Consider the following 16,250-nt stretch of genomic DNA (forward strand, 5'->3'; position numbering starts at 1 on the left):
CTGTAGGAAATTACATGCAGTGCAATCACTATCTTGAGATAAATTATATATTTTGTTCCTTTCCAGGGGCTCTATTTACATTAGCTACAAGAAAAATGTATTACAACACATTTTTATTTGTCTAGTAGTCGCTTTTGTTTTGGCTTTCTATTCTTGCTGCACTTACTTTAAAATATATATCTTAAAAGGCATTGCAAAGACTTTCTATGGTGATTTACCACCTGTTAGGCTCATAGTCATATTGCTTATGATTATTCACACATATAATCATTTGAATAACCATTTTATTATTTATTAGTAGTAGTAGTAGTAGTGGAGGTAGTAACGTCAGTTATTATGGACATTCTTGAGTCAAAGAGTGAAAATATGAGTCAAGTTGTGCATTAATTTATTCATAATAAAAATATTCTTCCTTTGCCTAAAGGTGGAGAAACAACATCTACAAACACTTCTGGTTAGAAAAGATCCCTTATACAAATGAACCAATAAAGAAGTTAATAAAATGGCTAAAAATCCAATTATCTATTTGTTAGTTAGTGAGCAAACTGCTCTTGCCAACTGCATTGCAGAACTCTTCAAAGACAGGGCATTGCTAGCTCCTATGGAATTCAATGGGAGAAGAAAAGGGCCAATTATTTGAAAGCTAGTTCCTTAAAACATACAAATTAGGGCACACAAGCTATTGGGAAGAATGTCACTCACTGAATCACCAAGACAACTGTCTGTAGCATCTATTTTTATGTTAGTCTCCAATCCATTGTTGCTATTTTGGTTATGAGTGCTTGAGGTAACACAATTTCATGCTTTGAGATGCCTGAAACTCAAAGTAGAACAAAAGCCATTCGGTGATGCCACTGTGCAGTAGCTCCGGTTACAGTGCAGTCATTTAGGATTTGTATACAAGTGTAGTAATGACTGCACAGTCAGCATCTCATGTAGACATGGCCATTATGGCTCTTTCTGCATCTTGAATCAACCTAGAATATCTAGGTTTTCACATCTTTGTTCCTGAGTGTGGCAGAGCACCTTTGGTGTCTGCCACTTTAAAGCTGAGAGCAGGCAGCCAGCATATGTGGGCTAGCCCTGATGAGGTGGTGTAACGGGGGGATTCTTTGGGGCCAGTCTGATATTGGCCCGCCCACCTGTTTCTGGGCCAACTGCCCACTTTCTCTTCTGCCACGCCTTGATGATATATAATTATGATATTAATTAGGTGGAAGGCTGCCCATTCTTGCCCTAATGCCAGGGGGCGCTATCTCTGGCTCCGTTCCTCCCCTACAATGCAGCCCAAGCCTCGCAGATGGCAATCACTGTTCTTATCATCACCGGCCCCACACTGGGCCTCAGAATCCTCCAATCAGACCATTAACTAGATCCCTCCTATCAGGCAGCCTACTTCGCCCTCATTCTTGGCTGTGCAGCTCCCTGAACTGTTCCCCCTTTCAGGTGTGGTCCCCCCAGGACCTTTGGCCACACGGGTCCTGGCCTCACCTCCAAGGCCAGTCAGAAACCCCAGGCCCTCAGCTCTCGGCATCCCTCATGGTGGGCCCTGGGCCCTTTTGACCATTCTGGTCCTGGCCCCAGCATTGAACAGTTGAGAGTTTTCAAGTCAGGTCTATGAGCCTCTATCCCCCTCTCTAACTTGGGTCTGCCTTCTTGGCCCAACTATAGGTTAGCCCACCTGGTTGTGGGAGCTGGGGTTAAGGTACCCTGACCCACCTTTCACCGGGGTGGTCACTGGCCTGGTACTTCCTGGAGGTTCCTGCATCACTGGGAGCCCCACCAGGCTACCCACTCGTGGCAGGGTGCAGTATTAGGTCATGCCCAGGACCAGGAGCCTCCAAACCATCCCCTACAGCTCCTGCCCTTACCTCCAGGATGTTGCATTCAGCCTTGCAGTCAGGCAATGTTACTGCCTGGCCTGCCAGCAGCAAACTGCTGTGTTTAAATAGGCAGCCAGAGATCTAAAATGGCCACTGGAATCAAGCACCTGCTGGCTGCTTGGCTCAGCCCTTAAAGTAGCAGGTACCAACTGTGCCTTATGACAGGTGACCATTTTAGATCCAGGCTCTCAGGGCTGAGGCAGCAGTCTGCTGCTACAGCTGAAACAACAACACCTGGCTGAGCTGCTGTGCACAACACTTTGGAGAGGAACTATAGAGATGGAAGGAGGTTCTTGGGGGCCCAGTCAGGTCCCAAGTCCCACAAAGAGGGCTTGGGCCTAGTGAGAGCAAGGCCCAGCCTAGAAAAGGGGCTTATTATTTGTGGGCCTACACAGGGGCTAGGCAAGTCCCTTATTTAGAACCTGCTTGAGGCCTCAGTTGGGTCAGAGGCTGAGACCCCAGTAAGACTTCAGACATGGTGAGGCCAAATTTGGGTCAAGAATTAAGAACTTTGAGTAGCTGAATACACAGTGTGTCAGCATAGTGATGAGGATCTCCAAGGGGGAGTGAGAGTCCCAGTGAAACCCTGAAGCATGGGTCACAGTGAAGCACTGTGCAATACGGATGCCATCTGTAAGGCATGGGCCATGGTATAGGGAGGTATGGAGCTGTGGACAGAGCCCCCTGGCATTGGGGCATTCAAATGGACAGCCTCCCACATTTTACAACAGTTTTGGGAACAGCAAGTTGTGGCAGGAGAGACTGAGTGGACTGCCTTACTTAGATAGGTGAGTGGGTTGAGGTTGCAACCCGGCCCTGGGATGGCCCCTGTCACACTGAGTCTTTCTAGGTTTTATGACATAGAAAAAACTTATATTAAAAATGATCTAAGTGTGAAACAATCCACTAAAAAATTGAGAAATGCCAGATTTATAGAGGTCCACACAGCTCAACCTCTGACCTTTCATGTGTGTATTTTTTCACTGACTCAGAAATGACATACTGGATAATTTAGCTGGCAGCAAGGAATGTGATTTGGATGAGGTACTGGGAGTATATTTTGGTTCTAGGCAGGTGGTTGAAAGCAGCCTAACTTAAAGCCTGGATAGACAACTCATTTATATTGGTCTAAATTATATGGTTTTTGTCGACCAATGAAAATTATACTGAGATCCTGATTGGGCAGACAAGCTGGCATTTCAAGGTAGCTGCTTTCAGTAGGCATTACAACATTTTTCTACTAGGGTCAGGGCGAGAAATTACATATTAACCAATATAAATGATCAGAAAATGGTTCAAATCTGTAACACAACAGAAGTTCAGTGCACATAAACCACTTCGTAAAATTGATTTATTGAATGACCCCCTCTAGATTCAAATTAACTCATAGTCACCAGAATCCCAGGCTGCTTTCCACCTCCCCATGTATATATGTATGTAAACCTCCCCTCACAGGGTGGGTGGCCTACATTGGGTGCAAGCTGTCTGCTCCAGTGGAGTAGGGAGGTGTGCTCTAGCACTCCCCAGTTTCTGGCCTGAGCCACTACAAGTATGTGGTTCAAGATTTGTTCACTTGCTTATCCACTTCCATCTACGCAGCTTAGATTAACCTATGAAGTTTGAATCGATTCAGCCTCGGGCTTTTTTGGTTGTCTGTATTTAGCCTAGGTGGTTGGGAAAGTAGGAGTTTTAAACTTCCAGGCTACGTATAGACACTCAGAAAGCCCAAGGCTTGCAGGTTAGTTTGAGTTGTATAGATTGAACTGATAAGCAAGTAAACAAACATTGATTTTTGATTCCAGAAATGCAGTCACATGCCTGCAGTGGACCAGGCCAAAAGTTGGAGAGGCACTAGAGCATGCCACCCTGTTTGGCTGGAGCAGACAGTGTGAGCCAAAGCTATCTTGCCCACCCTGCAAGTGGAAGGTGTTTATGGGAAGCTGCAAAGCATCCTGGGATGCTGGGGGACTGTAAACTTGAATCTGGGATAGAGATTCAATAAACTAATTTAACCTAAATCAATTATGCCTGATACTAGATCCATCCAAGTTTATCTTACACTGGTTTTGGCCATTTTGAAAAGAGGTTTATGTGTACTGAATTTCTTTTGTGTTACAGATTTGAACCAGTTTTTGATCACTTAATTCCAGTTTATGTGTAATTTCTGTCCCTAGCCTAATGACTGCTTTATGCAAATAATTACTCCTAAATTGAAGTGGACAAATGACATCCACATTCCTATAACTGGCACTCATGTACTTACATCCCTGACTTTTCTCTGCTTAAGTCTATACAGTATTCAAGTGAGCTAGAGCAGTTCAGGGGTTTACATCATGGACAGAATCTTGTTTTGCTTTACATGCCCAAATGGCCTTTTAAGTGCTGTTTTTGTTGCAGTTTGTGATCCTAGTCCACATGGCTACTAAACATTATCAGTTGGCTGCACTCTGGCTGGGCAGGTATGTGGTTCTGTACGTACATGCTTGGGTAAGCCTAAATCCAAGAACAATAGCCTAGCAAAATGGGGGAGGAGGCTTTTCCTCCAATGTTTTAGTCAAATTGCCCAGTGATTATGGCATTTGCCCAGGAAAGGGGAGACAGACAGTTGGTGCCCTACTTTACCCAAAGGAGATTGGAACATACATCTCTTTAATTTGCCAGCGCTGTACTCTAACCATCAAATTAGGTATTACTGGGTGTGTCTCATGAGACTGTGGCAGTGTCAGGGGAGATGCCTGTACGTGGGTACTCCCCAGACTGAGATTGTCCAAGGAATGACGCTGCCCCTAGTATTTGCTTTCCTACCATGACTTGATTTATGATCACAGAACAGGATAGAGTTGACCGTGATGATGTGTAATCCCTTTATAGGTAGGATTCATGCTCAGGAGGAGTTACAGTCCAAACTTAATTCCAAATTAGGGCCTTCACCTTTAAGGGTTGGTCAGGCTTGCAAGTGCAGTTGCCTTGTGCATCTGAGCAAGGCACTGCTGGCTGGGAGCTTCACCACCTCTATACTCCCTCCACAATCCACTGGAATTACAACAGAAATAGATACAACAAGAAAACAAGAGCCTTTACACTCCTCTTATGCCCTGACTGGGAGTGTCGCAGCCTGGCAGCTTCTCTCGCTGTCTCTTTCTCCCCTTCCAGCCTCCACAGCTACTTCTTAACTTCTTGCCGGAGCCTCAGCAGCCAGTCATCTGGCTTCTTCACCAGCTGACAGTCAAACGCCCCTCAAGTAAGTGTATTCCCCTGGAACTTCCCTTAGTTCTACTCCAGGCCTGGTTTTCTCTTCCACCCGGCAACCGGCAGTCTCTCTGTTCTTCACTAGGGTGCTTCAGTGCAGGGAGGGGGTGCTGTTTGCTAGCTAGACCTGTACTGAAGCATCTTTGTGCCCCAGCCAGCCCCTCTGCAGCACATTGAGCCAGCTCAGACTGGCCTGGGGCTAGCAGGCTGACCCCTAGGGCTCCTCTAGCAGCCAATCGCTGCTGCTGGCAGAAGTGCTGGCAGAAAACCAAAACTGCTGTTGGCGCTTCTTGCAGCACCCCCACATTCTCAGAGAGGGCACCAGCTGTCGCCTCCCACTCCCTGGCCAGTGAGGGCCAATCTCAAGCGGGGCACATGCCCCCCGCTATGCCCCCCACGCGTTGCCATTGTGTGGGCTGGATCTGGCCCACCAAGAGATTTTATCTGACCCATGTTAGGTCCTTCAGCCCCAGCTGGCCCAGGTGTGTGGGGCAGCTTGGGCCGTGGCATGTGCAGTCAGTCCTGCCACTCTTGGACGTGCAGCAGGGCTGGACTAGTACGGCTTCCTGGCATCCCTGGTAGCAGCAGCTCCCTTTGGCTATCACTGCTAGTGTCACTGCCACTGCTGGACCCAGCCCTGCTGTCCAGTCACCCCAGCCCATCCATCCTGCAGCCATCAGCGGGGGCACCAAATGGAATGGGTGGGTGGGTTCTCTATGGAGGGATGGGTGTGCTTGGCCAAGTGGATGGGATAGGGCTGTGGGTAGGCAGAAACTGGTGCCCAGGGGCAGGATGGGTTGGTAGGCATTCAGGGGCTGGGACCAGGGCCAGGGCTAGGGCCAGGGGCAGAGCTGAGGCTGGGATTTCAGGAGCCAGGACTGGGGAAGTGTGGGGCCAGGACTGGGGAAAAGATACGATCTGCTTCCTGCACAATAGGTTGTGATTGGCTTGATCCGCGAGGGGGGACGGAGCATAGTTCCATTACCTGGTCCTCACTACTCTTGCTCCAGCACAGGCATGCACAGGCAGCCCCAGTACAGCATGGCTGTGGAGTGGTGTGGCTCAGCAATGCAGGGTGTCCCTGATGGATCGTGACTGGATTAGTCTACCCTGCAGTGCCAGGTGCTGCTCAACAGCTGTGCTGTAGAAAGGCTTCCTGTGCATGCCTTTGCTGGGGTAAGGGCAGTGAGGGCCAGGTCATGGATGTGTGCTCTTCCCTGCCTGCAGAGTCAGGCTGATCATGATCCATCATGCGGGGAGTGGATTACAGCCCTGTGCTTTCACCATCCCATGATCCTGGCTCTGGCCTTAGCTTCTCCTGCCCATCCCACACCTGCCCACAGCCCCATCCCATCCACTTGGCTGAGAGCATCCTGCCCATAGGGGTCCTGGGTCGATCTCCATGGAGACCTCACCTACCTGCTCCATCTGGCACCCCCAGACCAGTCTATTAATCTACCACTTAGGCTAGGGACAGAAGTTACACATAAACCAGTTTAAGTGATCAGAAACTGGTTTAAACCTGTAACTTAACAGAAGTTCAGTGCACATAAACAGTTTTTAAATGGCTGAAACTAGTTTAAGATAAACCTGGTTGAAAGTAGTATCAGACTTAACTGATTTAGGTCAATGTGACCCTCCAAGATCTTACTTGAAAGGGGGGAAACAAAGTCCCTCTCTGTTTTTCCTGCCACGACTTGATTACAATAGAAAATATATGAAAGGGGAGGCTCCAATATTATATGGTTTCCATTCTTTCAAAGAAAGAGGGAATTCACTCTTAGCATATTCTTTGGGGCTCCACGTCCCCTACACCACTTCCATAAATCAACCATGGTTTTAAACAAGTGGTATATTCCCATTGCAAGACACAAATAGTAAATTTCCCAAAACTTGGTCTTTCTTTTCTATATATAGTCACCTTAATGCCACCAAGTCTGGAGTGACCATGGTATTGGCAGAGTCTCACAGTCCTGTGTCACTTTCTCCCCTGGATAATTTTAATCAATGATTAGCTTGTGCTAATACATTCAGTGGTACATATAATTCTTAATCAGAGAAAGAACCATTAAAAATATGTATATTTTGTCTTGCAGTGCCCTATGCCTGGTGCTGTACAAGGATCGGGCTCACGTGACTGAGTCAAAGGCTGTCTCGGGTGCCTTGGTCCAACCATTGCCAAAGCTTCTCTGGCTTGCTCCCCTGTGAGTGATGCTCCTCCAAGCCTTCTTTTGACATGTCCTCCCTTTAGGCAAATCCCAGAGCCTCTGGTTCCTCAGCTTACTGGAGCTTGGGGCTTTCCTTGTACTTTTTGCCTGTCTCAGCACCATAGGTTTGGGTCTGGGTTGGGGCATGGAGGCTCTTGCAGCTGCCTCCATCACACTCTGGCTCTTTTACTGCCTCTCACACCCGGACTCTCACTGTCTCTGGGTGCTTCAGTTCTATGTCACTCCCTGCATGTCCTCCAATGCACAGGGAGTACGTGCTTTGAAAACAGCATGGTAGTGGCGCATGCTGCTCTTGCATCTCCGCTTTTGACCCTGCAGGTAAGCTTGACTTGTCAACAGCCCTTTCCGGGCTCTTTTCCATCATGGTTTGGAGCTGACTAGGGTGTAGATGACCATGCGCCCTCAGTGACTGTCTCTTTAGTCACTTTAACTGGTGACAGTGAAACTGGTTTATGAAACTTTTGTCCCACACCCCTTACTGGTTCAAGTCAAATCAGAGTTCCCTAGCATCCTTTGAAGTCGTGGGCTGGGCTGGGCTGTGCTGTCTGCTTCAGAGAGCAGGGCTGGCCCCACCCCTCTGTTCCCTAGTTGGAGCACTAAGGGCTGGCTCACTGGCCTCACTGGCTGGCTCACTGCCCCCCCAAGGCAAACCCTGGCTGGGGTCTGGGGCCAGGGAGGCACTAAACTCCTCTTCCCCTGAGTATGGAGCTGCCCTTCCCTGCTGGCTTCCTTAGTTCTGGCTGTGACTGTGGAATACAAACCCCAGAAGCACCTGGAAGCAGGAAGAGGAAGTGATGAGCAACTCTGCTGTGATTGTGGACTGTAAATCCCAGAAATCTTGGGGACAGCAGGAAAAGGAAGTGAACACACAGCACATGCTGGCAACATACCAGAGAGCCATGCTTTAGCACCCCCCAGCTTATGGCTTGAAGCACTGCAGGCATGTAGCTGCATTTCCTGAATCAAAAGAGAATGCCTGTTCATTTTGCTTATTGATTTAATCTTTGCAGTTTAGACTAACCTGCAAAGACTGAATCAATTCAACCTCGGGCTTTTTGACTGTCTGTACTTAGCCATAGGCAGTTTTGGTGAGCTGCTGTGGGAAATGCTGACCCAGCCCACAACACCTCATCAAACTCTTTAAGTGGCCCTCCAGCTCAAATACTTGCCCACCCCTGGCCTAATTGGGGGTCAGAGCACTGTGTTAGGAAGCAGCTATATATTCCAATCACTTCTAGATGAAGAAGGGGAGTCCAGAATCTGGGTCTCCAATTCCTGGGTGGCTGTCATAACCACTTGGCTATTAGGCTAAAGTATGTTGAGGGAGGAAGACTCCTCTGCCCAGTTTTTTGCTGGGCTACAGTTTTAGGACTTACAGTTGTCAAGGTATGGGCATATGAAACTGCATATCTCACTGTCACAGCTTTGTAAGAATGGTCCATAGATACATGGGTGCTTATGTGTTTATGGTGCATGTAGAATAGGATTGCAAGCTATACAAGTGGCAAACATGGCAGTTATGTGGCTGGGTAAATGTCATTTAGGTGCATAAAAGGTGAAACAAGGTTCTCCCCTGTCTGTCCACTCTTTGCTTACAAATACCAGTTTATATGTCATCCATCCAAACACCTAGTCTGCCTCTGCCTCTGCTTTCCTCAAGAGATTGCTGTCACATGTGGTATTCTGGAGAACAGAGATGGTACTGTGTCCATGTATTAAGTCTGAAAGGGGTGGTCAGACAGGGAGCATGGTCAGCCTCTCTCTCTTCGCCCCTGCAGGGTGAAGAGAACCGGTAGGTTCCAAGTGTACCTAGCACATGCTGTTGGGTGGATCTGGAAGTTGTGCAGTGGTATGGTTGCACCCCCCTTTGATTTCTGCTTCATGCAAAATTTAACCGCTTGAGAGGGGCACCAGCATTCCTATTCAAGCAGTGTTGAGGGAGTCATTTGACTTCATGGGTCATTATCAGGTTCCTCCTAATCTCTCTCCACTTCACAGGTGTTAACAACCCTCTCCTTTTAATGGACTTGATATTTCACTATTCAGACTATGCTTTCTTCTGCAATATTGCTACCTGTTAGCTATTCCTGATAATTTCTCTTTTCTGTTTCACAGCCCTACAGATTGTTTTTAGCTTATTCTTAACTCAGGTCTGGTGATATTAAAGTAGACATAGAAATGACTGACAGTGAAGTATTGGAGGCAGAGGCGACACATAGCGGGTGCATGTGGGTGCATGTAGACCCCCGGACCATGGCAGTGCACCCGCTACAAAAAGGTGTTGCCGACACTGTCGACAATGCCTGTGGCTGCTGACACCACTGGTGGCATCTGTGGGCAGTCCGTTACCCCTGCTGGATGCTGCCAACACTGCCGGCGGTGTCTGCGGGTGGTCACGGACCCCCGGTCAGCGCTTGCCACCCCCACCCTACTGCCGGCAGTGTCTGCGGTAGCTCCCTTGTTACCACCGCCAGGCTCCTGCCATCACTGCCACACTTCTGCCGCCACTGTGCCCCCCCAGCTGCCAGGGGCATGCATTGTTCATTACTGAAGGCACTCCATACAGTGGAGTATTGGAACTGTAAGTTGGAAAGCTGAACCTCTGCTCCTTCAGAGGTTTTTGTTGGAGGGGAGCAAGAGCAAATTCAATGAGATAAAGCTTCTGGAATTTCTAGTCACTCTGTGGATATTTCTTATGTGGGGGAAGTTTGGGTTTTAAGAGTTTAAATGATCATAGATGAGCTTGTAGCCTTCTTGGTTTGGACTTAGTGTACACTGCTGCTGCAGATAGTATGCCTACATAACACAAAAGAAGCTATATTTTTGTTTGTGCTGATGCCAGATTTAATATTTTCTTTAATATAGGTAGTTGGATATGTTTTATTGAGTTATCTCCCACTGGTATATACTTTAATTGATAAAACTCTCCAGAATATTTCTAGCGATCAGTTTCAGTTACTTTCTACCTTTTTCTGTAAGGTCTTTTTATTATTGTTAGCCTTAGAAAGAATGGCACTTTTGACTCCATGTGTAATTAGTTACTGGACTTTGTTTTGTTTTATCTTGGATGTTACCTCTACTCCCACTCTATATGGAATATTTTGATTTGAAAAGAAAGTTAATTTACTGGACTTCTACATAAACACTCTATTATAATGAATCTGCACATTTTCTGAGTGGATCTGGTGCTGAATTTTCTCAGTTTAGGGATGTGTGCGCATGTGTTTGTATGTGCATGTACATGAGGGTGTACATGTGCATATGTAAATTTGGGGGTTTGGTCTTTTTCTGTATATTTGCATATTATGTTAGCACTACTCACTCTTATTCACTTCTCACACTGGTTTAACTCTGGTAAAGTCTTGATTTATCCTAAGCCAACGATCTCAAGTGGAGCGTGAAGACTTTTATGTAAAACTTTTCAGGGTTTAATGTAATTAACTCTGAAAACCACACAGTGTTTGTAAGTAGAGGTCTGATCTGTTTTGTGGGAGTCTGCAAATAATCCCTTATTTCTTGACTGTTGTAATGTTACGGCATTAGATGCACCATAGATTCATAGCTTTGTAGGAGATGGCAACTGACAACGTCAGAAAAATGTGTGGGTAGGGAAATACATTGCTTTAATTGTTGAAGTGCTGCATTAGAGTCTTGTATCAACAATATTTGAGTATTCATTGTTCGGGTATTTCCAATTCATTTTTATTCTTGTTTTCACTGAGAAAAGATAGCTAGGTCTGGGCACATGCCTCAAACTTTGTCCCCAAATTTGCAGGGTTTAAAAAATAGATATGTTTTTCTTGTTTTCATACATCTTCTGCATTAACTTTCTGTAGCATTCTAGCTAATTAGTCTACTGCCAGAAATATTTGTCAGCATGATGAATTTTGAGAAGACCTGTTGGTGAACATTTGAGGAAACAAATTTTGAATTCATAAACTAAATTATTCACATCACAGCCTTGATTCAGAGTTACAATTAGGTAGTTGGGAATCAAAAGCAGTAAGGTGATGTGACCTATATACATAGTGAACAGAGAGATGTGATTCACCCCATTTATCTGAAGTCAGGCAGAAGGCAGGGTAGAGAGATGCCTTCTCGACTGATTCATTTAGTCTGCATCTTATAGAAGCTTCTCTCTCCTGCCTAGATGAGTGGTGCTCAACCTTTTTCTCCATGTCTGTCCACTGGCTGGATTCCACTTGTGATCCTGATCTGGCAGGGAAGGTGTGGTGGGCACCATCTGGCCACATGGAAGGGGGTGGGGAGGGGTGGGGGACAGTCCAGCTGCTATCTGGCCCTGCAGAAGAAGGGGAAGTGGCCCAGTCCTGCAGGGGGAAGGGGCATAGTTTGGCCATTCATAAAAAAGGTGGTATGGCTTGTCCTGTGGAGCGGAAGGAGAATGGGGCATTGCCCAGGCCCAACCCAGCTTTGCAGGGAGAAGGTGTATGGCCTGGCTCCATGGGGAACAGGGGGCATAAACTGGGTAAAGAGATCTTGGTCTCACAAGGATAAAATGGACCCTGCAGGAGTCTTGGCCCCAGGAGGGTAGAGGGGGAGTGGTCCAGCCCCAGCCCAGCCCTGTGGCGGGGATGTGGCTTGGCTCCATGGGAAAAGGGGGTGTGGCTTGGCCCTGTCAGGGAAAAGGCATGGCCTGTTCCCAATCCAGATGCAGGAGAGGGGGCATGGCCTCACTGCAACTGGCAGTTTTGGGTTTGGAAATTTTGTCGGGCAGGTGACCATATTAATGGCCACAATTCCCCTGCCACCAAATTTCCTACCTTATGGGGAGCCTCGCAGACCAAATACCATGGCTCCATGGGCTGCATTTGGTCTGTGGGCTGAGCACCCCTAGCCTATATCCATAGTGAAATGTAATTGCCACAATTGAAATTTCAGATGTCAGCATGAGCTGCTTGTTCATGAAAAAACTTTAGAGTAAGAATTGTTCACCTCAAGTATCCAATGTGTTCCTTTGAAGAACAAAAATACTTTAGTAGTTCACTAGTTATTCTTCAATAATTCTTGACCACAATTTGCTAAATTTGCCAATTTATTCAGAAGGTATTTGTTCAGCTGTTATAGTGGTGGTATCTTAAGAGCTTCTCTATGGCAAAACTGTACCAATCTTACGTTTTGATTTTCCCACTGAGCTTATTCATGTGTTCAAAACTCACTAAAGTTTATAGAATTTTTGTAGAATAACTTCAAGGACCCAATTTCTTGTGCTTCTGTCACAAGGGTGCTATGTTTTCCAGAACTTTGTAACTTCCAGCACTGCATTTGCTGGAGTTGCAACAAACTCAGAAAGACCACAATAACTCAGAATGTTTTTAACACTATGGATTCCTATTTGAAATCTCTGGATTAATCTTGTTAGCACTGTTAGATGTCCAAACATAATATCCATTTTGTAGCAGCCTATGGCACCCTTGAAAGTATCTCAAATCATGCTGGTTGAGAATCACTGGTATAGTGACAGGATGATTCTCTCAGGCTTTTCTTCCCTACTACTACTAAACCACATTTAGTATACAGGTAATTTCTTGATATAAATACAACTTTGAAAAGAGGGGTATGTCCTCTGTGAGTGTCTGGTAGAATTTCTTGTAATTTTCAACCTTGCAAAGTCTTCCCTCATTTCCCTATGTATATTATTAAGAGAGAAAGCATGGTCTGGATTGTTATGTCCATGCCCTACGAGTACCATGCAGGGTCACTTTCAGGGTTTAGCATTTTGGATTCTAGCTTTTAAGTTCCTTTTATGCTATGGACATGCTGCATAACTTTTGAAAAGATCCTTTTCAAATCTGTGTGTAGTTTCCCCATTTGACCTGTGCAACTATTCATTGGTCTCCCTTCTATTCTAAGTGTATTCCCTCTTCCATCCCTCCTTCTTTAGGTATAGGTTCTGTCCCATAAAGGGTAGGGCTCATGTTCATTTTAATTTCTTCAAGGTATCATCAGTGACCTACTGCCTCATCCATTCTTTCTCTTTTTCTGTCATATTCATGATATCAGGAATAGCATCCCTACACTGTGTATTATTTAACTGTCAGTGAAGTCTGTTTGACTATTCTCACTATGTTTTCGTCTGCATAAAAACAGAATGCACTTGGAAAGATAAACAAGCTGTTCCTATTAAAAAGTCACCAGAACTTAACTTCATGCAGACAACTCATTAAAATATATACACTGGGTTTCTAATTAGAGGATCTTTCTTGATATCATAAATAATTCAGTAACTAGCTACAGATCAAATTACTTACAATCGAAACAATGTAGTTTACAAAAAGTAAAAGGAATAAGTATTTTTCATTAATTAAGTAGTACAAAATGGAAATCTATGGGACCTGGTTATGTAGTGTGGAAAAAATAGATCTCAGGTTTTCAAAGTGAGACTACACAGATCTTCAGATCTTCCATGGTCTTCAACAAGTACGTACATGCTCTCCATCATGTTCTACCATTTTGGTCATTGTCATTTTGGTCAGACAGTTTCAGAAATGTAATGGTGTTTGTGTACAATCTGAATGTACGTGAGTTGTGAGTGGGATATTTGAAAACTGGTCATGCTGAGGAATTCCCTTTACTTGATCAAGTACAGTCAGTACTTGAAGACTTTTCTTCAGCAAAGAAATTACAAGAAAATGTTGTTTCACTGTGTAATTCATGTGTCCTTTTCCTCTTGGAAGTCACAGAGTGAGGTTTAGTGTATACCACTGAGGAGAAGCTTGCCACGTTGAAAGCATACGTATCATGCCAACGATATCCAGAAGTGTGAAGAAATCCTTTCTTTCATGATGAACAGAAAAGAAGCTGGAAACAAGGGGCCAGGTCCAAATCCTTTAACCCCCGAATAACTAAGCTATGTTAAGAACTACTATATAGGGCTATCTTATGAGGTAGGTGATCCATTTTTTATCTGTATGAATTTTTATTTTTGATCTTTGTAATTCTTGATCTCTATTTCTATTTCTTTTTAGAACTATTCTAAAATAAAGGAGAAGGGATGGAGAACAAGAGACCCAGGACAGCTTGCCATGGCAAAGACATTAGGGATGAGAGAATGAGGATGAGAAGACCCGATTCTTTTGGAAAGAGAACTACATTCAACAAGGACTCTCATTTGCTCAGCACACTCATGTAAAATATATCACCATAATAAAATCATTTAAAATTAAGTGTTTCTCATACATTATTATTTTAAAGCAAGTAGTAGTCAAAAGCTGGCAGCTGATGGACAAATGGCATTTACCAGAACACATGTTCATTGAAACACAAAATCCATTTAAAAGAGAGGTTATTTGTACTATTATGCTTAGAAAAGTCTGACTTGGTGTGAAGAATCAAAGGCATAGATTTTAACCTGTTTTGTATATATTGCTACTCCACTGGTGTCAGTGACACTATTCCTTATTTTACAGCAGTGTAAATGAGATCAATGAGACTTCACTTCTTAAAACAGTTCAAAGTATTGTCTTGTTGGAAATTGTGGAAATCTCTTCTTGTAAAACAAAGAAAGAGAAATCACTTTTGTAGTTTCTTTTATTTTGTGTCAAGCTGATAAAATCCAAAATGATGCAAATCCTTTTAAGTCTGCTTTATTAATTAAGGAGCTGAGGATATGTAACAAGAGACTTGCTTTACAAAGGACCTAATTCTTATATATATATATGACTGGAAACCTAAACTACATTATGGAGCACCATTACTTTGCACTCTGGTGATATGTGCTTTTCTACTTAATCTGAATCTATTAGTGAATCTCTGGGTTTTGGAATTTTTGGACTTTGGAAAATACTAAAGTTCAGTCACACATTCTCACTGGCTGCCTGGTGGAAGTAAAATAAAATGATCAATTCACTGACTAAGCAATGTATTCCACAAAACTTACCAGCTACAGCAACTGCTACCCACTCTATGCTCATCTGAATGCATTAGTTCTTACTGTATTGGACCCACTAGTTCCTGAAAGCTGGATCCTTAGCTGTTGTAAACTGGTGGACCAAGAGAAGCAGCAAACATCATCCTACAGAAGCAAACATCATCCTACATATATTATTAAAAATAATATTCAGCCTCTGGGAAACAGCATCTTCTTAAATGAATATACTTTTAGAATGGGAGAATAGCATTGTATTTGAGGAGGGATTTTTGAGAAACTGCCCCAAATCACTGGGGCAAGGTAGCGAGAGAGAACCTGAAGAGCCATCTCCCTTTCTGTCCTCTTTGGGAGACAGTACGGATCTCTGCTGTACAAAACATGCAGGATCTCTTTGAGGCCTGCTGGAATAAAATGTTAACAGTGTTGTAATCATTACCATCCTCCTAGGGAGGTTGGCAGTAGTTGTATTTTAAGAATACAAAATACAGTTGGCAAAACTGTACCAACTTTACATTTTGGTTCTCCTACTACAGTTGTGGCATACTGTATCCTACAGTTGTGGTCAACTGTATCCAGAGATTCAGTGCTTTAGCAATGTGCCTCTTCCATCATCTCTTTATCTGTACGTTAAAGCTTGTTACTACTGTGCAATAGTGATGTGTGGTGTGAAGTGTGATGTGATGCTACTGCACAGTAGTAACAATCTACAGCACAGTTAGCATCCCCTAAAAGCCATTCAGTGATGCTATTGCACAGTAACTCTGGCTACCAAGCAGTCAGCATCTCATATAGATGCGCTCACAGATACCAAACGTTCTTTCAGTGTTCACAAATATTATTTTTTTTAAACAACGCATATTTAAAGACACTATCATCCTGCTAATTTAATGAATACAAATTCTGCTGTTGACCTAGGCCTTGTGCAGACACATAGTTTTTCCTGGAGTGTTGTTACTCTCCCAGGAGAAACCATGAATGTACAGATGTACAGGTTTTTTCTCC

The 16,250-nt window shown here is 44.5% G+C and overlaps 1 long non-coding RNA gene across 1 annotated transcript in view; it reads left to right on the top strand.

Moving 5' to 3' along the window:
- Positions 1-14,688, top strand: part of LOC132249813 (uncharacterized) — a 39,337-nt gene extending 24,649 nt beyond the window's left edge. The window contains exons 2-3 of the long non-coding RNA XR_009461314.1: positions 14,056-14,265; positions 14,347-14,688. This is a non-coding gene — a long non-coding RNA (uncharacterized LOC132249813). The remainder of the gene's footprint in view (positions 1-14,055; positions 14,266-14,346) is intronic.
- The last annotated feature ends 1,562 nt before the right edge of the window (positions 14,689-16,250 follow it).

The sequence above is a fragment of the Alligator mississippiensis genome, chromosome 4, assembly GCF_030867095.1.
Source record: "Alligator mississippiensis isolate rAllMis1 chromosome 4, rAllMis1, whole genome shotgun sequence".
In the NCBI taxonomy this organism is placed as follows: Eukaryota; Metazoa; Chordata; order Crocodylia; family Alligatoridae; genus Alligator; species Alligator mississippiensis.